The 22,415-nt window shown below is 48.3% G+C and overlaps 1 long non-coding RNA gene across 3 annotated transcripts in view; it reads left to right on the top strand.

The window, feature by feature from the left end:
- The window catches only part of LOC138565825 (uncharacterized), a 147,499-nt gene that overhangs the window by 59,566 nt on the left and 65,518 nt on the right, over positions 1–22,415 (top strand). Inside the window, exon 1 of one of the 3 annotated variants that reach the window (XR_011301634.1) lies at positions 13,631–13,714. The exons of 1 other annotated variant lie outside the window; for it this stretch is intronic. This is a non-coding gene — a long non-coding RNA (uncharacterized lncRNA). Of the gene's footprint in view, positions 1–13,630; positions 13,724–22,415 lie in introns of those variants that run through there. One more of the 3 variants, XR_011301635.1, reaches the window with a different exon arrangement.

Genomic DNA, 22,415 nt, shown 5'->3' with positions numbered 1-22,415 from the left:
ATTTAAACATTCCACCTGCTTGATAAGGGCCTGGAAACAGTCAAGCAAGTATTTCTCTTTGTCTGGGGTTTTGCTGCATTCTTGTAGCACTGGAATTACACAACACAGCTGCACCCACACGTGGAAAATGGAGAGCATCTTTACAGCTCAGTTAATTCTCATCTCTTCTTACACAGGCATATATGTTGTACCTAGTTCTGGCCTCTCGGATATTGTCTAAAGGATGTGTCAGTAAACCGAGAATCCGTGCTCGTGTGTTAGGTCCTCTCCCTTGGCTATGTTAAGCAATGAACACCCGGGGTTCAGGCAGAGTTACATGTGGGGGTGCTGCTGACAGGTGGAGGTGAGGTGAGGCTCAGTTCACAAAATGGCGACCCTTGGAAGCGAGAGCAGAGCCTGGGGGAGGGGCTGGCTGGCGGCAGGAACTGTCAGCACACATCCACAGGCTGCCTGTAAGGTTTCACTTTAAGATTGCGCAATCTGTATTGGGAGATGGCGGCAGGCTCTCCGGGAGGCCTCTGTTTGCCTTGGCACAGAGAGAGGGAAGGCCGCCAAGGAACACAAATCAGGGCATTGACAGAGTGGGCTGCACACTTTCATCTGCTCACTCAGCCTGCACGAAGCCTCCGCAGCCTCGGGCTCTCTGGGTAACGTGGGGTCACGCCCCGGACACGTGCACTTCAATTACATAATAAGTGTACCCAGAGGTCGTCAAGCGGACCTCAGAAAGGGCAACAGACCTCGGGTAGGCGGGGTGGGGGGGGGGGGGAGGGGCGGGCAGAGAGTCGCTTGTCAGACCCCATTCCGAACGGCTGGTAGTCAGTCACACGGTATCCTTTAAGGCAGGTAGGGATGGGACAGGATCAGTCTCGTGCCATCTTCCGCTCTGAGGCGGGGGGGGGGGGGGGTGGTGCAGTGTCTGCTCTGCAAGAGTTAGTCACATGTTATTTGTGGCTGACACGGCACTGACTTGACACCCTCTCTGCCAGCTTTTTGGGGCTTGCTGATGCTCTGGGGGTTTGGTAGGCTAAGCTGCCATGTCTCTGCATGTGTCTGATGCGTCCTGGAATTACCCTGCTCACTTGCACCCCGTCTCTTCGCCGACCCTATGGCGAGGAAATGGCGAATCAGCCTCCTTAGGGCTGCACACTATGCATAGGGGGTCATTTCACCGGATGCATTTCATTTTTATGGCGGAGCAGGGCACAGAGCGGATTTTCCGTTTCCGCCACCCCCATTTGCTTCCCCATGCAAATCCACACGATTTACCACACGCACGACATTTTCACGGTGGCGGTGATACAGTGGCTTCCCATGCAAGCCTCCTGCTTTTTGCACCTGCTAAAAGCAAACCGATTCCAGAGGAGTCCATAAGGCTGCATGCTCAGGTCTAAATGGCAGGCGGAATTTACAGAATTTGCACTGCACAGTGCACAAAGGAATAAAGGTCATTTTGCCTATTTTTTACTCTGTCATTTTGCGCTTCATATGCAAATGAATAAAATTGCACACAGAGAACTTTCTGCATTTAAGTTGACACCCAACGGGTCTCCACTGTGGAATGTACAATAAGTAGTGTTGCACACCCAAAGGACAAAGATACACCAGAGTCAGGAATTCCAACAGTTATTTATTTATTTATTTTAACATTTATGAAGAACACTAAACCCGAGGGCATCATGAACATCAGTTAACAGAACAAACAATTAAATAAACACTCTTTGAAAACTCCCCCGTAATTGCCATGTTACTGCGAATACATGAGTTCCCTGTCAAATAGGTGAAAAAGACCTACTCAGACTATTAGGGCCTGATTCATGGAAAAGTGCGCAATTATCCCACAAAGGCCATGCGCCGAGAACGACACTGCACGTTCCTGCATGCAGAACGTGAAAATGCGCGCTCCGCGTATCCATGTAATTTTCTGCGTAAATAACTGTATACTCAAGTCGCAGCCATAATGCCCCCGACCTGCCCCGACGCAAAGCAAAAATAGCCAGAACAGCTACCTTTATGTGCCCCCCCTGGTGAAAATACACACACCCACAAGCAGGGCTGCATCTCAGGGACCATGCGCAGGGGTCCCCCGCAACTGTTACAGGCAGCCCGACAACATGCGCACGATTTATCATAACTCGGGTAAAACTCAGGAAATCTGCAGGCAAACCCCCGTAAACCGTTCCTGCACCCCACTACACTGTGTACATGCACCCCTAAATCAGACACCCGATCTTAGTCGTAATTGTTGAATCATATGCACAGGTGTCTGTACGCCTGCCTTTGGTTGGTGTATGGTAAGAGGTTGCACGCTCGGATCCATGAATACGTATCATTCAATGCAATCTTGGGCATGCACTGGACTGCCTGCGGGCCATCCCTCATAACGCCCACCTCTTGCCTTGCTTTTCTTCATTTTCCGTGTTCCTCCCCCTACCCTGCCCTTTGTGCAAGCCACATCCACGCTCTGTGGTACTGCACAGGCAGTGAATCGTATTGATTCAATCAACTCTCTGCGTGAAATCGCCTGCAGGACCAAGTGGCCAGAGCCAAATGTGAAGGATAATGCCCCCATCAGTGCCTTACAGATTTCAAGGATAGAGGCGCCCACACTTCCACCCAAGAGGCTGCCATCCCCCTCGTCGAGCAAACCAAGAGCCCGGGGGGCAGGAGGAGGTGCTGCACCTCAACCAAGCTTAAGGCCAAGGTGATTGAGCCAATGGTGAATCATCCTAGGTGAGGCCTTCTGACCCCTCCCTGAAGCCCCTAACGTAAGAAAGAGACTGCCAAAATATTAGAGTTCCCGGGCCCTCTCCAAAAAGGTTAGGAGGACCTTCCTCAAATTTGTGTGCCAAAACGGAGGCCTCAGACCAAGAGAGACCTCCTGGAAGGGAAGCTCTGACCATTTCCTGTAACAGGTGAAATGAGATCATCAAATGAGATCATCACCTCTGGACGATCTCTGGGGTCACATCACAACACTATGGCTGTAGGGGTGACCACTTAATAAGGAGCACAGCAGGGGACCGGGCTCCTCAACCCACCTCACCATAGCAATGGGAACCAGGAAAGGAGTTCTCAGAGGGAGACATTTCAAGTCTACGAAACAATGGTTCCAACTAAGACCATGAAGAGCCCTAAAGGCAGTCAGGAGGTCCAATGCTGGGCATTCGGACCGAACTCTTGGCCGAGCGAGCGAGCGAGTGCAAAGATCTTCCAAAGGCGGGACAAAAAGGGTTCTGCTTCCTTAACTTCTCCGCTCCAAGAATCCATAAATGACAGAATAGCCACACACTGGACAAAACTCCCAAGAGATAAACGTATCCCAACAGAAGACTTAAGAGTGTCTCATGTGGGAACCTTTCGGTGTTGCCACCCTGGGCGATCTGATAGACGACCAGGGCACTCACACATTTCCCGAACTGCACGAGTTGACTGGGGTTCCACTGGGTCAGTTCCTTTTGCATGGGGCGGTGATGGACAGGCTTAGGAAGCGATGGCCGGAAGCGGAATCCCAATGCGCCGGACACGAGACCATTGAGAACTTGGTGGGCGTTGCAGAGGGGGGACACGAAACCTCTAGGCTTTATGAGATCCTAATTGACAACACCACACATAACGAACTCACATGCAAGGGTAAATGGGAAGCCGAGCTAAACACTCTAATCGGAGACACGGTGTGGGAAACAATAACACACTACCATAAAAAAGTCTCCAGGAATGCCTGATTCCAGCTTATCCAATTTTACATCATCCACAGGGCCTACCTTACCCCTGCTGTCATCTCGAGATTCAATGGCGCCTGCGTAGTGCCGTGCCCCAAGTGCCAAGAACCCGCGGCTTCACTGACCAACATGTTTTGGGCCTGCCCGGATATACAAACCTTCTGGTCGCAAATTCAGACCAGGATAGCGGAGGAGGACATAACGCTAGACGTGCAATCCCCTAAGGCATGTCTACTGGGCTCATATCCGCGAGGCAAAAAAAACAAACCCCTCAATAGGCTCAAGGATTTGATGTACATCCTCTCAAAAAGGCGCATCGCAATGGCCTGGAAGTGCCCCAGGGCCCCTAGACTTGTGACATGGTGGGAAGACCTCCGTAGGTGGTCTGTGGCTGAAACCGGGGCCTGGGAGCTGGCACAGCGACAGCAGAAAACAGGTGACTCGGAAGACCTCTTGCAATGGATAGCCCTCACGACAGCCCTGTTCCGCCCGAAAGAAGTCAGTACCTCAGGTGAGGACCTGGACAGCCCGGGCTCACCCTAACACCAATGGCAGACCGCGCAACCCCGGTCCGGGTTCGCATGGGGGGAGGAGGGAATGGGAAGTTATTGTGGATATATAACTGATTGCTATGTGGATGATGCTGGTTGTATAAGTTTCTTTGAAAAATCAATAAATATATTTAAAAAAAAAAAAAAAGACTTAAGAGTGTCTGGCTGCCTAGAACCCTGGAAGGGCAAGGAGACCTGCTGTTGGAAACACTGGCCTTTCAGCCCCTCCCTTTCATAAGGCTAGCCCCCCAGTCCCAATTGTTGTTCAGCGGAGAGCACACTGGACCCTAAACTGGTGGAAAGGTCTGAGGTAAAACTAACAGGGGGAGAGCTAGTAACTGGAATGGATAGGGAAGTCCTATCCTCCTGCGCCAAACTGGTACAACAAGAACTGCCCTGAATCTTCAGGATCTTCAGGGAAATCAGGGGGAATGCGTAGACTAAGGTCTGAGGCCAAGGTCTGGGGCCAAGGAATTGACAGGGCATCCATTCCCAAGGCCTCACTCTCCTTGTATCGAGAACAAATGAGAGGAAGCGGGTACTCTGTGGTGCGGCAAACATGTTCATTCTAGACCAGCTGAACCTTTGAGTGCTTAACCTGAAGGCAACTTCGGTCAGATGCCATTCAGAGGAAACCAGAAAGGACCGGCACAATAGACCACCTGTGAGTTCTGGACTCCGCCAATACGGACCGCTCTGAGGGAGAGGAGATCCGTTCAAAGTCCCAGCTCCACAGCTATCAATTCCAGAGCCTTGGCTCTTGTACCCACCTGCTGTATGACATATGCCAGGGCCGAGTACCAAACACCCCTACATATCTGAGGCAAAGACCAGAAGAGCCTGATGAGCGACCTCAAAATCTCTGCAATTTGATGACATTGGGCCTCATTACGACCCTGGCGGAAAGTGACTGACCGGACCGCAACAGCGTAAATAGCGTTTCCGCCATTGCACGAAGGAGCAAAGTGCGGCCAATCACGACCCATCGGGCACGAGCATTACGCCATGGCGGAATCCGAAAGGCTGCGATGGCGGAAATGACCCCAAAACGGCCCTTACCGCCGCCGTACGCTGCACCAGGTGCAATACCGCCACCCATCTTAGCGGTCACCGTAATGAGCGGTCACCGTAACGAGCGTGCACCGCAAATTACGGCCACCGTAAATATACGGAAACGGAAGTAAAAGCATGTGGCCGGAACGGGAAACAGCACGCCGCACAACTATAAAATCCGAATCCCAACACAACCATAAAAAATCCGACCCTGACACACATCCCAACCCGTTAGCAACCCCAGTTAAAAAAATAAATATGGGAAAGGTAGCCAAGAAAGCGTGTGACCGCAAGCGGCAGGTACACTTCTCCCGAGAGGAACTGACCGTGCTCACCGAGACCCTCCAGGAAAATTCCGCCGTCGTCTTCTCCAGTCAAATGACCAGGACGGCCCTTGCCAACAAGAAGGCCATATGGGCCCTGGTGGCACAGCGCGTAAGTGCGGTGGGGACAACACCCCGCACGCCACAGCAATGTCGCAAGCGGTGGGACGACCTGCGGATCCGCGTACGCAGCATACTTTCTGCGAACAGGAACATCGCCACAGCTACCGGGGGGGGTTCAGAGTCGCCCATCAAGTTGACCCCCTGGGAGGAAATCTGCGCCTCCACCATAGGAATGGAGAGCATAGAGGGAGTCGGAGGGATGGAGAAAGGAGTGCCGACATCCGGAGAATCAGGTAGGTTGGCCAAGAGAAACAATGCGAAATCCACAAACCACGAACATGTGCAGTACCATGTGACCCCATAGTGCAATACATACTTTGCCCTGACAGCGCCCTCTAAAAGTCAGAATGAACAAACAAATCAATCAAGAAGCCATAAACAACCCCTACATGTGCAGCATGCACCCCCTAACTGCAGGCAGCCAAATGAATGCATCCTCAATCCACACGAAAATGAGACCACCTCCAAGGCCCAGTCCCAAATCAGCCACATGTACCACCCCAATGCATTTGATACGTTGCCATTCCAAATCCGACAGACCCATAACTAACGCTCGCCCCTCTTTACTCCACCACAGGGTCCGATACCAACGACGAGCTGCAGGACACCCCTACCAGCACGCCTGCAAAGAGGGCCAGGACCAACGTCCCAAGAGCCTCCACCTCAGGTGCAAGGATCAAGACACGGCAGCAGCAGGAATCAAGTGGCAGCACACTGGAGGGGACTGCAACAGGCACCCCAGCAGCCAGCAAGTCCACAACCCCAGCACCACAGGTCCCCCCAAAGAACGTATCTGATGGCACTGCCTCTGGTGGTAGCAGCACCATAGGTGACACAGCTGTCATGCCAGCATGCTCCGACACGGAAAACAGTGCTGGCGACGTAGGTACCATCCATGACCTTTCCCAATCCCCCTGCATGTTCCATCCCCTACACCATGACGAAACCACGCAGGGGCACCCTGAAGACGACGACTGGCCAACCCCCACAAGTCCTGTGCCAAGGCAACATGTGTTGAGCAGCCCCCCTGTCACACCACCGCAAATGTCCATGGCCCAGCAGAGGCAACAGTCCCTCGACCTGCTGATCGAGCAACAGCAGGAAGCGTCCACGCTACTCAAGGACCATGCAAATGAATGCGGGGGTTCCAGGGCAGCCATGGAAACATCCACCGAGACACTCAGGGCACAAATAGAGAAAAGTAGTGAGAGCCTCAGGGGAGAAATGGAGAGAAGCACCGAGAGCCTGAGAGCACAAATGGAGAAAAGCACCGAGAGCCTGAGGGGGGAACTGCATGCGACGTCCAAAGACGTTTGTGCTGAACTTGCTGCTGTGCGCCGTGTGCTCTCGGAGCTCTCACAAACCCTCAGAGACATGCATGGACGCGAGCAGGCAGAGACATCATCCGTGGCAAGTTCCGTCCAGGGCAGCCCCCAACGCAGATCTGGCAGGAACCTGCGCTCCACGGGCAGGGGTGCCCCTGATACCCGTAGAGGGGGCTTGCAATAGCGTCTACCCACGGACAGCATGCATATTTGGACACTGGTGTTGGGGGGGGAGGTAGTAGGGTGGAGGGGGTGTGTTGGGCTTCACTGGGTGGCGGGTCCATAGGGTGTATAAATCAAATCACATTAACAATACAGCACCTCATTATCATCCAATGACATGTGTGGACATTGATATTTGCGTACGAGGCCTTCATAGGCGTACAGTCCACAATGTGCCTGTACTACACACACACAGTGCCACAGGTCCCCTTTCCGTGTAATAGGCACCATGCGTGGTTGCTAGAAGCATGCATCTATGATGCTCTGTCGGATTACACGTACATCCTGTGCCTCATGGACTCCTTGAGGTGCCTCCACATCCCCACCCTCATCACCATCATCATCTTCAGGTGCATGCAGTACAGCGTCAGGGGGCATGGGCACATTCCTACGTATGCACATGTTGTGCAGCATGACACATGCCATGACCATCTTAGAAACCTTCTCATGGCTGTACATGAGTGCCCCGCCAGACCTGCTGAGGCTGCGGAAACGAGCCTTCAGTAGGCCGAATGCCTGTTCAATGACCACACGGGTACGTGAGTGGGCATGGTTGTAGTCCTCCTCATGCTCGTTCTGTGGGTTCCGGATTGGTGTAAGGAGCCATCTCTTCAGTGGATACCCGGCATCACCTGTATGAGACGAATTAAGGGTGTCAGTGGAATGATAGTGCTAAGTAGCCCCCCCCCCCCCTGCAAGGTCATTGACGCATCAAATGGGCCACGATGTCATGCATGGAATGAGACTCACCGAGTAGCCAGGATCTGTGCCCTGCGTGTCGCTCCATGTAGCGTGGTATTCTTGTGTTCCTCAGGACCATAGAATCATGGGTAGATCCTGGAAATCTGGCACAACAATGCGTAAAGATCTTGTTGGAGTCACACACCATTTGCACATTGATTGAATGAAATTGTTTCCGGTTGCGGTACTGGACCTCCATGGCATGTGGGACAACCAATTCAACATGGGTGCAGTCGATGGCACCAATGCAACCCGGGATGCCGCCAAGTGCATGGAATCCCACTTTAGCGTTGGTAATCTCCTGGTACGTGCGTGGTAGTGTGATGTGGTCGTCGGCGTGCTTCAGGAGGGCATCGTGCACTTGGAAGAGTGTCCGTGAGAACAGTGGCTGTGAAATGCCATGCAACTGTCCCACTGTGTGCTGGTAGGTGCCTGTGGCCAGGAAGTGGAGTGCAGACACCACCTTCAGTAGGGGTGGGATGGCGGTTGGGCTATCTATCATGCTCACGAGGTCAGCATGTGTCATGTCCACAATGGCGATTATGGTGTCCCGGTCCAAACGGTAGAGGGTGTGGATCTGCTCAGCAGTGAGGTTGAACGGATCGGCTCGGAGGCGTGGGATTGCGGGCCGCCTGCGTGGTGGTAGTGGCAGTGCTTGTGGGCCTTGCTGACCCTGCCTTGCCCTCCTCCTCCTCCTTCTCCTCCGTCTCCCCTGTGCGCCCGGTTGTTGTACCTGTTGTTGTTCGTCGTCTTCTTGTAGTTGTAGCACTTGCAGTGCTATCTGGTACCCCAGGCCCAACATCGCTAGTCCTGCCGGTAGCATTTTGGAGTGGGAGTGGTTGTGGGAGGGGTTTGGGTCTGCAATATATGTGCTGTCGGCCTGTATGGCCTCCACCTGTGCTGATTGAATGAATCTGTGGCAGATGCAATCCCTTCTGGCCGAGCACGTCCCGCACGTAAGGCTGAATTTGGCCGCATGGCATCTTGGGATTTGAATCATGTATCAAATCCCGATGGCAGTGTGATGTACTTTGACTGATTTTCATGCTATGCTCCCATTGTTACACATGCTATGATTGCAGCCGCTTCCATACCTGTGAAGAGTCAGTGGTATGTAGGGCTCGATCGATGGCCGACCCTCATGCAGCACAGTAACGTACTTCACCGACGGGCGTGGCGTGCCATTTGTGATTGCAGCCAGTTAGCATCATGACACACAGCCGCACTACATTGATGTAATTGTGAATGCAAGCGTTCACAGAAGCCTTTTCGACGTAATGTTGCAAGTGAGGAATTCGAAGGCCAGCATTTTGGGTTTTGAAGTAGCGGCGAGGATACGCCCACAGGTCTGGCTGGAAATGTAACGTTCTATTGTAGTATGTCCTTGGGACATGGCCCATAACGAGCAGGCAATGAATGATATGAATTGAATGGGATGCGCAACAGCGTAGTGGACGATAAGGCAGGACGTTCCCAAATCCATCTTGCTTCACAACACTACAGATCCGGCCAGGGGCACAGTGGTTTTTGCGGACTGCATTACGCACAGACGCGATGGAAGTTTCACATATTATGTGAGTGAATATTCATGCGTTTTCATTGCGGGATGAGGGAATGATGTGTGGATGCATGGACTGATGATTCCGTTTAGGGTCTGCCATGTACATGGGTTTTTTGATTCACTCCCCTTCCCCTGCGTTATGTGATGCAAGGCTGCCATAGTGGGACATACGTCTATCTGCCCTTGTCGGATCCTCCCTGTCTCGACGCGCCTTCATACACTTGTGTCTAGGCACGTTACTAATCCCATGTCATGGGTTCTATCTTGACGGACGCATGCACAGTAACCGACGTTGACAATGGTGTATTTAGCTCGATTGGTTTCGTTATGATTCGATACTGATTTAGGGGTGTGTATATTCCTTTGGAGTGGGCTAGCATGCATATGGGTGTGGATTTGGTGTGTTGAATGAAGATTGTAATGCATCATGAGTCCCGTAATGCAATCGGTTGATTTGTGTTTCTTTTGGGTGACAGGTATCTCCTGCCCTATTGCAGATGCCATCTCTACGCCACTCCTCCAGATGGTTTTTACTCTCGACTCCTGCAGCTTCGGGTGAATCAGTGGAGCACCATTTCGATCATATGGGACGATCGCCAATGGGCCACATGCCCTTACGCTGTACTGGTGGCTAGGTGCAACATTTCGGCCTTTCAGCTCGACTAGTGCCTGCCTCATGGGACGGACCTGCGGTTCTTGCCGCTTCCATGGTGCCTTTTGGAACGTTGATGTAGGCCCTGTGTGCCATGATGGTACAGGGCGTCACACAAGTGGAAGCCGGTCAATTATTGCAGATGCAGCCCTCGGTGATGATGGTTGTTTTGGTGGTATTTTGCAAATTGCTGTGGGGCCTTTGTCATTTGGATGTGCATTTAAATTGTATTCCGATATTTGTCGTGTTGCGTTGTTCTTTGCAGGTGATGTGGCGAATTTCGCTTTGTGGCGGTATGTATTGCGTGATGATCTGCATTGTGTTCCGCCTTCTGAGTTGAGTTGTGTGGTACAGTACTGGCCGCGTTTGCCTACGTAGCACAGTATGGTCACGGATAGGGGCTGCCATTGTGACTGTTTACATGATGTGCTGTTCAGGGGCGGGGGATTGGCTTTTGGCCGACTGGTGCCTGTCAGCCAGGTCGATTGGTGGAATGATGGGTTGTTCAGAATGTGGCTGGTCACAGGTGACTGTGTTTGCGTGCGTTTGTTGGAGGGGGACTGGGGTCATGTCCATTGGAATAGCTTCTGTATTGATGCCATCTGTGCCCTGCAGCTCCCATCGGCCCCTCTTGGGATGAGCCTGGCTGCTCAGTCACTCTGCCGGCTTGTGTGGTACATGCTTCTGCTGATGGTTGGTTTGTTTACTGGCATGAGTACAGGGCTGGTGCAATCCCCCTCAGGATGCTGTTTTGGATGTTGCCTTGCGCTGGTGGCAAGCGATGGGGGACTACTGTTGTTTTGTGTCATGTGTTCTTGATTTTCATTTTGATGTATTGTACCTTCACATGCCTGTGCTGCGTCAGTACGGCTATGGTGACATGCCGTACATGGATGCCCACTCACGGGGCGCTTTGAGCCCCTGCATGCTTTTCTACGTTGGCATGCATGGGTGAATTGTGGATTTCACTGGTTGCATAGTGTGAGTACATTGCGCCTGCCAGGAGTTGTGCAATGAGGCCAGGGAGTGGAGTACAGGCACTCAGTGGGCCATTTACGGTTGGTTCGCGTTGCCGTATTTCTCGCCATGGCGGAATGGTACTTTACGACGTGCTTGATGGCGTTCAGTACATGTCCGCTAGGGTCAGAATTCGCGTACCGTTGCGCCATGGCGGTGATTCCGGTTTTGCAAGGCGCGCGTGCGCGTACTTGGTGCAGTTAGCGTTGCCGTTCACTGCGGTGTCGCTAATGGCATCGTACTTTACGGTGACGGGTCATGATCGCAACGAGCGGTGTTCGATGGCGGTATTGCATTTCCGCCATCATTTTTCCATTTCCGCAAGGGTCGTAATGAGGCCCATTGTCTGTTCTTCCGAGTCTGGACATCATGGGTGGTCCTGAGAGCCATGAGACCCTTGCCATCCTATCAAGTTGGAATCCATTGGTAACATCACCACTGAATTATGATACAGGGGCACACCCTCAAAAGTCTGGCTGAGTTCAACCACCACTGGAATTGACATGACAATGTTCCTCTAACATTAGAATATGGGCCCCTGAAGTCCTGGAAGGTGGGATCCCCCACTTGCATAAGAGAGACAGGAGAAGCAGTAGAAGAAGGCATCTGAATGACACCTGGCCTAGTAGGATCGTTGTCTGTCTTCCCTCTGATCCCCCTTCCTTGTCTCGTCGCACCTTGAAACACTTGTGTATAGGCGCCTTATAAATGCCATATCATATCATATCATGCCCAAGGGATTACGGAGCCCTGGAGTCCATGAGTCTGTATACTCGCAACGGAACCTGAGCTAGGCTTGGGGGTGACCATCATGCTGATCCTGTCAGGAAAAATAATTCCTCATCGTCTCTTTGGCAGAAATATTAACGGGTGCATGTTAGAAGAGTTCACCCCTTTACAAGATGGCGCCGGATTAGTTCCACAAGGTTTCATCCCATACAACGGTCTAGAGAATTTCAAGATGGGGCCCGGAAATCACTGGCGTGCGTGGGCCCCTGCAGCCCCCACAATGCGGGCGGCCTCGCCATGCAGTGACCAGCATCCAAAATCTTCTGAAAGAAATCGTTTCTTTCAGAAGTTGGAGTCCGACGTCTGAAAGAAATGATTTCTTTTAGAAAGAAACGCTCAATTGCACTACAGGATGAAGGACAATTCCGCGACACAGCCGGACCATTTCTTTGCAACGTAGGTGCCCCCTCTGCACATGTAAGGTACAAGGACGCAGGGGGCTCTCCCTGCTTGGATGTTTGTATGTATGTATGCATGTGTACATGTAAGCGTGAATTATGCAATGTATGTGAGTGAGGGTATGCTGACTCCGTTCACGCATGTAACTGAACTGGTGGAAGTGAAAGAACTGGTACACTGGCTGCATCCAAAAAGGAAGCAGTTGGGTGGGCAGCCAAATGGAGGGGCTGGGGGTGGCGGAGTGACCAGGATCACAGCTTTGGCTCAAATAGTTGGATTTCAAGGTCTACAGTAATAATGTCTTATGGAGTTTACTTACAAGAAACACAAATTGCATAATAAAACAACATAACAACATGTAAATCCTTATAGGAACATGTTAAACCAAAGAAAATATATATCATTGTGGCTTTAATTTTTACATCAAGAATATTAAACTACAAGTCCCAGAATGCAAGATAATGCCAACCTGAAAAATCTGGTTAACCCCACGGTACTTTCAGTGATTTAAGACATGTAATAAGAGAAGTTGTGCAATAAACAAAGATAGATCTGCAGATTATTTGCCACAAACCTCCAACTCGTCGTTATTCATCATGTTGAAAACATTTAATTATTGACTCAAAGCAACTTTATTTTTTTTGCATGTCAAGACAAATTTTTAAATAGGCCTTTTGTGCTGCTCACTTTAACTAGCACAGATTTGCAAGGTAACTGGTGCTTTGCGGGTTCTTTGAGTTGGCAATGTTCCATCATGCATATGAAAGGCTGTGCCCATGAAAAAAGAAATGTGTTTGCAACCTGAACACCTTAAAGGAATGGTTCGGTCAAAATTTTGTATTGCCCCTACGGGTCGGCCATGTGTTTTTAAGCCTAAGTCGCTCAATTTTAGAAAAACTTCCTATGGACCTTACCCGAGTTTTCGTCCATTAAACGCATGCGAAAACAGGCATCAGGGAGCTGCCATTTTGTGATAGTCCTATCATTTCCCCCATCGCCCTGGCTGACCTGCTTTTGCGGCACTAAATCATATCCCCCGCCCCTGAGCCTGACATTATCAAAACATTCATATTCCCCGCCTCTCTCCGTGACGTTTCTGTGCTGCGTAGGCAAACGCGCCCAGTCGTCTTCTACGCGACTTCACACAGAACCCGGAAACCAACACAGATCAGCTCACAACACAGCGTGCCACAATTCAGAATATGAAACTGTACTTTAAAATCAAACAGCAACACGGTAAATTTGGTAAAGTACATTTATTTGACATTAAATGTTTATAGAATATTCAGCAATTGACATATGAACTCCGAAAGTCATTTATTTTCTTTTATCTCTATCCGCAAATCCTTAAAATGTTATTGTGAGTCACGCGCTGTTCCTTTATGGTACACAGGGTGTTGGTTTTCGTTCAAAGAGGCACTTTTGTCGCACGTTGAACCGCAAGGCTGTTCCATCAAGTAGGCACTAGGCCAGCGTAAAGGTTGATATGTTGCTTCTAGCCGCTAGTACCGCGTAAGGGCATATGAGCCCTTGGCGATCGTCCCATAAGATCATCAGAATGGTGCAGTTGTTTACATTAAGCTGCAGCTCGCGGCTGAAGAAACCGTCTGCCGGTGTCTGAAACTGGTGGCAGGGGCAAAACGGGAGTATGTACCTATTTTGAAAACATAAAATTTATAATTAGTCTCGCCAGCCGATCTTTATTAATATTATTCATTTTATTTATTACGGCCGAGCTGAAACTATTTGCTTTCAAGGATAGTGCAATGGAGTATGTTCGTCTCTAAAATCAATGCGAAAACTAACTAAATAAATCGAGGTTGGTACACAATGAGAAACGACTTTTTGTCTACATGCGTGTGGAATGTGGACCTGCATGCCCATGTGCCCGCCTCAAGGACGATCCCACAAACGTTTTCAAAGCTCTTCATTCAATCATTTATTCATGCATCCATTCATTAATTCTTCATACCGGTATAAAAGCGTCTAAAGAGTTACTTACATTATATTTGCAATTTCCATTGTGTCTCTGCGTAATGCAGTCCGTAAATCCCACAGTGCTGTTGACAACGATTTTTCGTATACCGAACTAACATGAAACTCGGTCTAGTTTAAGAATTTTCTACCTCATCGTCTCAAACGTTATTGCACCCCCCAACCTCCTCTTCAAAAGAAGTTCTTTCTGCATGGTCCCTGTCTCTCAAGGTAAAAAAACAATAGAACCTTATACTGCCAGTGCGAGTTGTGGGCCTCTTCAGGGCGCGAGCTGAAAATCAAAGCCGACGCCTTCACTAGAAATGAGCATACATTCTTTCTTTGCAACATCCCGTAGTAAAGCCATCTGTGAGAACTTGAAGTTTCGAATCCATCTATGTAGTGCGCCTCAATGTGCAAATGCGAACTGGCTTCTCTCTCATCTGCAACGGATCGCTTGGCGCGCTCTAAGGCCCCAATTTTGTCCTCGTTGTCTGCGAGCTTTGAAGCCCCAAATAACCATAACTATTGAGACTTTTAATTTTTTGGGGAAGGTCAGGTGAAAGTATAAAGTACCTGAGCAGTTGATTTGAAAGTGAGATTTATTGTTTGTTTGTTTTATTATTTGCAATACGCAAGCCTCCCCTCGGTTAACAGTGCCCAGCATTTATAAGAGATTGCGAAAATTAGTTACATCAACAAAAATATATACATACACAAATAGACAAGGTCAGCAATATGAGGTGAATAGAGAGAGAATTCAAAGATGACACCCAGGTAGTTCGGCACCCAGGATGGTGAAGGTAGGGGTTAGGGTTAGCGTACTTTGTATGCACACTGTACAATAAAATTTATTTACAAAAAGACAATCGTATTACAATTATTTAAACCGGGATTTGTACTTCACAACCAGCTCTCCTTTGGGTGGACATGGCACAGTGGCAATGTTGGGTGGCAATGGATCAGTGCTCTGCACAGAAACGTTCAAAATTCCATATCTGTGCTTCTCTAATACAGCAACAATAAGGCTTTTGACAAAGTCGAACTCCATTTCCTCATATACTGGTTTGATCACCCATTGCTTACTTCTTTTTGAAAAGGCCTTAGTGTAGCGAGGCACCCTTACATTACCCTTAGTCCTAGATTGTTCACGGCCGAGATTCTCGTTATGGGCCAAGACGGCAAGTAGAGTCCTATGTCTCATGCCCTGTATGCTGAAATGCAAGCGCTTTGGCCTGTACTTTAGGCACATATTGTGGAACACCTCCAAACCTCCTGTGTGACAGAATTCTGTCAGTCCCCTCAAATCTCTTGATAGAGTTTTATCGAAAACAATCTTCTCAATGGCTTTGTGTGTCGGTGAAGATGGATTCAACCACTTCTTCTTCGGTGCCTCCACTGGGGATAAAGGGCCATGTTCACATTGGTGGAAATGTAGGTTTTCTGACCAGCGGTGCACGTTGGTACAGTGGTGCATAAGTGACCGCCATTTTTCAAGTAGTATTTCCACTGACCCTTCACAAGTTTTGGGGCTCCACCAAAGATGGTTGCTGATAGACTGGGACCACTCTGAAATACTTTCCTAACCTTTTTTTTCCCCTGCAGCCGACATTTTCTTATTGATTGATTTAGCAAGATGCCATATGTCAAATTGATGTTCAATATGTGGGAACTGCTCTCTCATTGTCTTGGCAATTGAAACGTGTCTGTCCGTGGCTATGAGGTCAATGTGCATTCCCCTCGATTGCAGATGTTCCACTGATTTTATAAATCCTAGTTTCTCCATGGCCATTGAGGATGTACATTGTGTTACCTGCACGACCATCGAACTCACAATTTTCTTACTATCCATGTCCTGAAAGTGGTAGGTGCAGTACTTGGCAGAAAATCCAGGGCTGTCGCACTGTCCATCGCCAGCTAGCCTGAATCGTTTGCCTTCGAATGTACTTGCTAGAGACAATTGTTAAATTTTCCAAGCATCACTAATGGCCGGAAACAGATAATCATGTTGGTATTTGTAGTACTGCGTTTGTGAAATGAAATGGAGTCCCACAAACTGAAAGAAAGACTCTAAATTTCTAAAACTGGAGCCACTAAAAAGTGAAGCAGCTGCACACAGTAGATTGCCTACTGGCAGTTTCCCCAGCATCGGTTGTGCAGACCATGAAAACGTATGATGTAATGTACAGGCGGCATGTATTGTGACGTTACTGCCTTGTTTTTGACGAGTCACATGAATCAATGGCTTCCCACATACTTTCCCTCTGACGGAATGCCCACATTTCAGCATACTTATAATATCCATCAAACAACTGTCAAATACTATGTATTTGCCCTCTTTCATTAGACTGTCATCCTGCGTCAAAGTTGATTCGGCCTGTGACGTTGAGGACATATCACCACATTTGAAAGAAATATCGCTGCTATCAAGTTCTGATGCGTCAGTGAATGCTGCTGCCGGTTCATTCTCTGTCATTTCAGCATCTGTTACTTCAACATTGATGGGAGAACACAACAATGTCGACAGCTTTTTTGGTGGCAATTTTTTGGCGGGTGTAGATTGTGTGAATTGATCTGCGACTACTTCAGAGCTATCTTCAATACTTTCATTATCATGTTGTTACGGCGGTGCGGTCGTACTGTAGCAATGGTCCAATACAACTTTGCTGGATTCTCCGGACACATTCATTACATGTTCTGGCCATTGGACATGAGCATCCCGAGTCTCAACACGCCGCGTCTGAATTAATAGTTCCTCCATAGTGTAAATGGTCTGGCAAGCAACATCTCTCATTCGCTTCACTGTCTGTGTAGGTATAGTTTGTAGACCCACGGGTAACTAGAGGACATATTGGAAAAGGGATGTTCAGTTTAAACACAAGATAAAGTATAGTACAATTGACTGGAAAAAAACATAAAATAGTCCCCAGCACAAAAAAAATTCTAAAGTTATGAACTGTTTGTAACTAACCTTATTTTGGTTTCTTTTCTTTACAACTTTTTTGACTCGACCTTCAACATCTGCACGCTGTTGCTCTGATACGTATCCGCATGTCTCCCCTTCCTCGTGCGCTGCAACGACTATATTTTCTGTATCCGCATAGACAGCACGGAATGAGGCTCCATCGACTCCCTGAAACATAGTATTTTCATTACTGTGTATCAAAATATTGTTAGCGTAAAACGCACGTGAGGACGAACACATATGTACATCTCAATAGCCAAACACGATTTAAACATTGTGTGGAACAATCAAACGACAAGTATTCGAGCTCTGATGACCTAGTTTGATGGAGATGTCAGTATACATACCTCTGGCTCTACATGGACTGCCACAAATGATTGTATTGAAGAGGAGGCATCAGCAACTCCCTGAAACACAGTACTTGCGTTAGTATGGTTTTCAATATCGTAAACATAACACACACTTGGGGTCGACGGTACAGGTACATATAAAGAGATAACCACAAATGTTGCATTATCTAAAAGAATCAAGGAATATTTAAAAATGATCAGATTTAAACGACTTATTTCTCCAATGTCTTTACATCTGCATCATCTAAATGTGATCTTGTGATTGTAGTGGAAGCTCCATCATCTCCCTGAAACACAGTACTTGCGTTAATAGGGAAGAAAGTATAGCAAATGGAATCACGTTATATGATCACACTCGATGGAGCTGTCAGTATCCATACCTCATGCTGCTGAAGAATATCTAGGGCTGTTGTCAATGTGGTGTGCACTTCCGAAAGCTGTTGCGCCGATTCGTATCCGCATGGTCCCGCTTCCACCGTAATTACTTGAATGTCAGGCTCCGCATCAAGTGCGTGGGTTGACGATTCAACAACAGCCTGAAACATAGTATTTGCATTAGTAAGGATTACAATATTGAAAACACAACACACGCTTGGGGTCGACCGCACAGGTACTTATCAACGGATAACCACAAATGAAACATGGTGTAGAACAATCAAACGACAAGTGCTCCAGTCCTGATGATCACGGTCAGTTGAGCTGTCAGTATCCATACCTCGGGCTGCTGAAAAACATCTAGGGATGTTGTCAATGTGGTGGACGCTTCAGCATCTCCCTGAAAGACAGTACTTGCATTAGTATGGATAACACTAATTATAAATGAAAACAAACACCAGGGGACGACAACTAAGGTGTATATCAATTGGAAAGCACTAACCAAACAATTGGTAAAATAATCACACGATACATACAAACTATTACTTGACATGCATAAAACAAGTCTGTAGCGGAATAGCCAAGTATGATTACCTGATACGCGCTAGAAGTGGTTGATAACTGCGAGCACGTGACAGAAGTAGAATGTTCTTTCTTCAGATTCAAGGGATAGTCAAGAAGTTGTAAAGGTAAATTATTGTTTGATAATGAAATGCCAATATTTAAAATTGCCATGTAAGGAGACAGAATACTTGAGTAATGCGCAATATAGCACAGTTCCCTTTGCCCATATATAGATTTTGTTTGTGGGTTATGAAATCTAAAAATAATATATTGATAAATGTCATTATTCAAAAAGCTATACACTCATATAAATGTCGAAAGTATTACAAATTGGAAACAACACCTAAAATATCAATGAATCCAATTGGCTACCTACACACTACCGCAAGGCCTAAAGCTAAAAACGGACACTTGACTCACCAGTGGCGGATTGTGGATGAATAGAGTGGGAATAGCGTTTGCGAGCAATTTTCGTGTCGATCGCCGTTTGTTCTTCTTTGTTACCCAAGATGTGGTGTACATGTTCGAGGGAAAGTGCCGGCTGCAGATGCGGTATCGATCACTCCTCTTGTCCTCAAAGACTTGTTGGACTCTACTTTCCAGCTCATCCAGTGGATATCCGCAATGTCTGACCCATTCTTTTATTCGATCAACAGTTTTCTGGAATACATGCATTGTAGTGCCTTCAGATTTAGCATGGGTCTTCGAAGGGCAACCGCTAATCGAACAGACAGGCATTGTTGAAAATTCTGAAAAGTAAATATCAAGATTATTATAAAACCTTGATGAATAAAAATGTCATAAAAAAGTAAATGAACCATACCATGCTCAATGCAAGGTTTTTTTTGGTCACCGGAACTATACCAGTTCATCATGTGCGGCTTAGTATTTGCATAAATTACAAAAATTTCTGTTTTGTCTTGCATGAAAAGGAACCATGCTTACATTATAGACTGGACCCCCGAAGGATGCAATTCGATGACAATTGACACAGATGAAAATAAATAGATATATTGATAGCATAACAATTGAAACTCAAGTCAATAGCAATGAGACCAATGACCATAGCTCTATTGGGTACTGTAATAGCAAATAGATTGAAATGTAAAAATGACCGAAATATGACTAGGATACTTGGCCTTACCTTGACCAACAAACAGTTGGATTCAGCAGGCTGAGCAGTATGTTGCAGGAGAACAGGTAGATGATAGCACGGCGACGAGCAGATTAGCATAGATCTCAGTGCTTCTCATGAGACATATCAAGTGGTTTATAAAGTATTAGAAACAGGGGTGTGTTTGTGAATGAATGATGTGTGTATGTCGTGGTATTATGTTTATTGCAGGGGGGCGGCCTGCCTCAGGGGAGGCCTGCCTGAAGACACGGGGTCTGAGGAGGCCATGTGAGCGATGGCCCCTGGGCGTGGGATACCTTTTGAAGTGTACATGCTGTTTGGCACCTTGGCCGTTTGCGCATGTCACAGCCCCCCATGCCAGCGCTCATCCCCGGGTGCAAACCGCCTTTGATAGAGGGGGTGGGATGGATGGGCCTAGGGCGTGCAGATAAGGCACAGGAAGACTGCTGAATGGGGACACACTTATGTGGATTGCAGGGGGGCGGCCTGCCTCAGGGGAGGCCTGCCTGGAGACACGGGGTCTGAGGAGGCCATGTGAGCGATGGCCCCTGGGCGTGGGATACCTTTTGAAGTGTACATGCTGTTTGGCACCTTGGCCATTTGCGCCTGTCACAGCCCCCCATGCCAGCGCTCATCCCCGGGTGCGAACCGCCTTTGATAGAGGGGGTGGGATGGATGGGCCTAGGGCGTGCAGATAAGGCACAGGAAGACTGCTGAATGGGGATACACTTATGTGGATTGCAGGGGGGCGGCCTGTCTCAGGGGAGGCCTGCCTGGAGACACGGGGTCTGAGGAGGCCATGTGAGCGATGGCCCCTGGGCGTGGGATACCTTTTGAAGTGTACATGCTGTTTGGCACCTTGGCCGTTTGCGCCTGTCACAGCCCCCCATGCCAGCGCTCATCCCCGGGTGCGAACCGCCTTTGATAGAGGGGGTGGGATGGATGGGCCTAGGGCATGCAGATAAGGCACAGACGGGGCTAAAAGAGCAGCCTGTCCGGCGTAGCGGGATAAGGTGGAACTACCTCTGCACTTAAAACACCTGACACTTTAGTGGGGTGTAATCACAGCCAAGGTACAATAACAAAGGGGGAGGGGTCTAATTGAAACTTGTGTTAGGGTTACCAACTGATGTGCGTTTTCCCTAGGTATTCAATGCAAACAAGCCCAGTTACAAAATCTTCAGGAGGCCAGTATATGACTCAGATGTCTGCTCACTATAGTGAAGCTGAACAAGGACAACCTTTGTGTGATTTGTGGTTGCTGGTAGTTCATCTGTAGAAATGGAAGGGATCATTTTGCTAGTGTCAAATTTGAACAGATTTGGAACCATTTTTGGAACTGGATCACTGTTGCCAAGAACATCCCAAAAATAAGGTTTTGGGGTCTACAGACAGCTGCGGTTTTCTACTGAACATACAGGTGCTGTTTGATTGTTTTTGCCGGGACTGCCATAAAGATATACAGTATAACCTGGAACCGCAACGGACCATCAATTCAGAATTTGCGTGCCCGTGTTCATGGTACTCTTCAGGTGTTAATCCCCCACCTACTCCCCTGTAATCCACTGACACCCATGTTTGTGGTTGATGATTGTGCATATCCTTCTTGGGGTAAGCCACAGGGTTCTCGCATCACCTTCGGTGTATGGTTACGGTGTGAATGTTGTGTGAATGAGTGCCTGTGTGTGCTGTGTGTAGTGTAGTGCTGGAAATGAAGAAGGGACAGAACAGGTGGGGAGGCAGATTGCCAGTCGTCCGACTGGCACTGAGGAGCGGAAATAGGTGTTGAATAATGTGGGTGCCTGGAATATTGGATGCTGGCTGCTTTGCATAAAAACAAAGTGGATTTTGGGACCATAAGAATGACCACCAATTTATCAAACATGTTTGTGATAGTAATAAAAATGTGCATTCCTTCTGAGCATGCAATGCACACTGGGTATTATGCTAATTTCATCTGTCAGAACATTCATCATGACAGTAAAGTGTGTACAAAACATGAGACATATATGCAGCTTTGTACTGTCTCAATGCTTGACTTTGGGCTGTCCTGGTCAGCAAAGGATGGCTTTCAGATTCAGTTTGTGAAGGTGATGTTGTACCATGCATTGAGACTCTAAATGCGGCAGGCAGGGGCTGAGAGCATTGTTAACTTAGGGGAGTTTGAGCCTCGGGTCTGCACTGAATGGTGCTCCAGCAAGATAGTTGTTACCAAAGCGCAGTTCCTTCTTGTTCTGGCCTAATACATTCCATGTGTGTGTGCTGGGACGGCCATGGAGTAGCATATTTTGGCAGGTGTGGGCTGAGGGGCGGCATTTGGTGGTGGGTGAGGAGGGGTCGGGGGGTTTGTGCATTTTTATTGCATCCATCCATGTTAAAGCAAGCTTCAAGCATGGTATGTTTTTACCTGGCTAGACTGGCATTTGGGTGCAAGCAGTCTAGCCATTCCTTTCTGTGGCATGATATTTTGTTACGGGACATATATGATAAAGCAAGCATGATAACTGTTATTACTTTGCTAGACTGGCATTTGGGTGCAGGCAGTAAATCCATTACTGTAGCATGACATTTTTA

This window comes from Ambystoma mexicanum, chromosome 2p, assembly GCF_040938575.1.
Source record: "Ambystoma mexicanum isolate Mex_15411 chromosome 2p, UKY_AmexF1_1, whole genome shotgun sequence".
NCBI classification, from domain to species: Eukaryota; Metazoa; Chordata; class Amphibia; order Caudata; family Ambystomatidae; genus Ambystoma; species Ambystoma mexicanum.
Note: the sequence above shows the minus strand (reverse complement) of the source record. Positions and strands in the feature narration are given on the sequence as shown.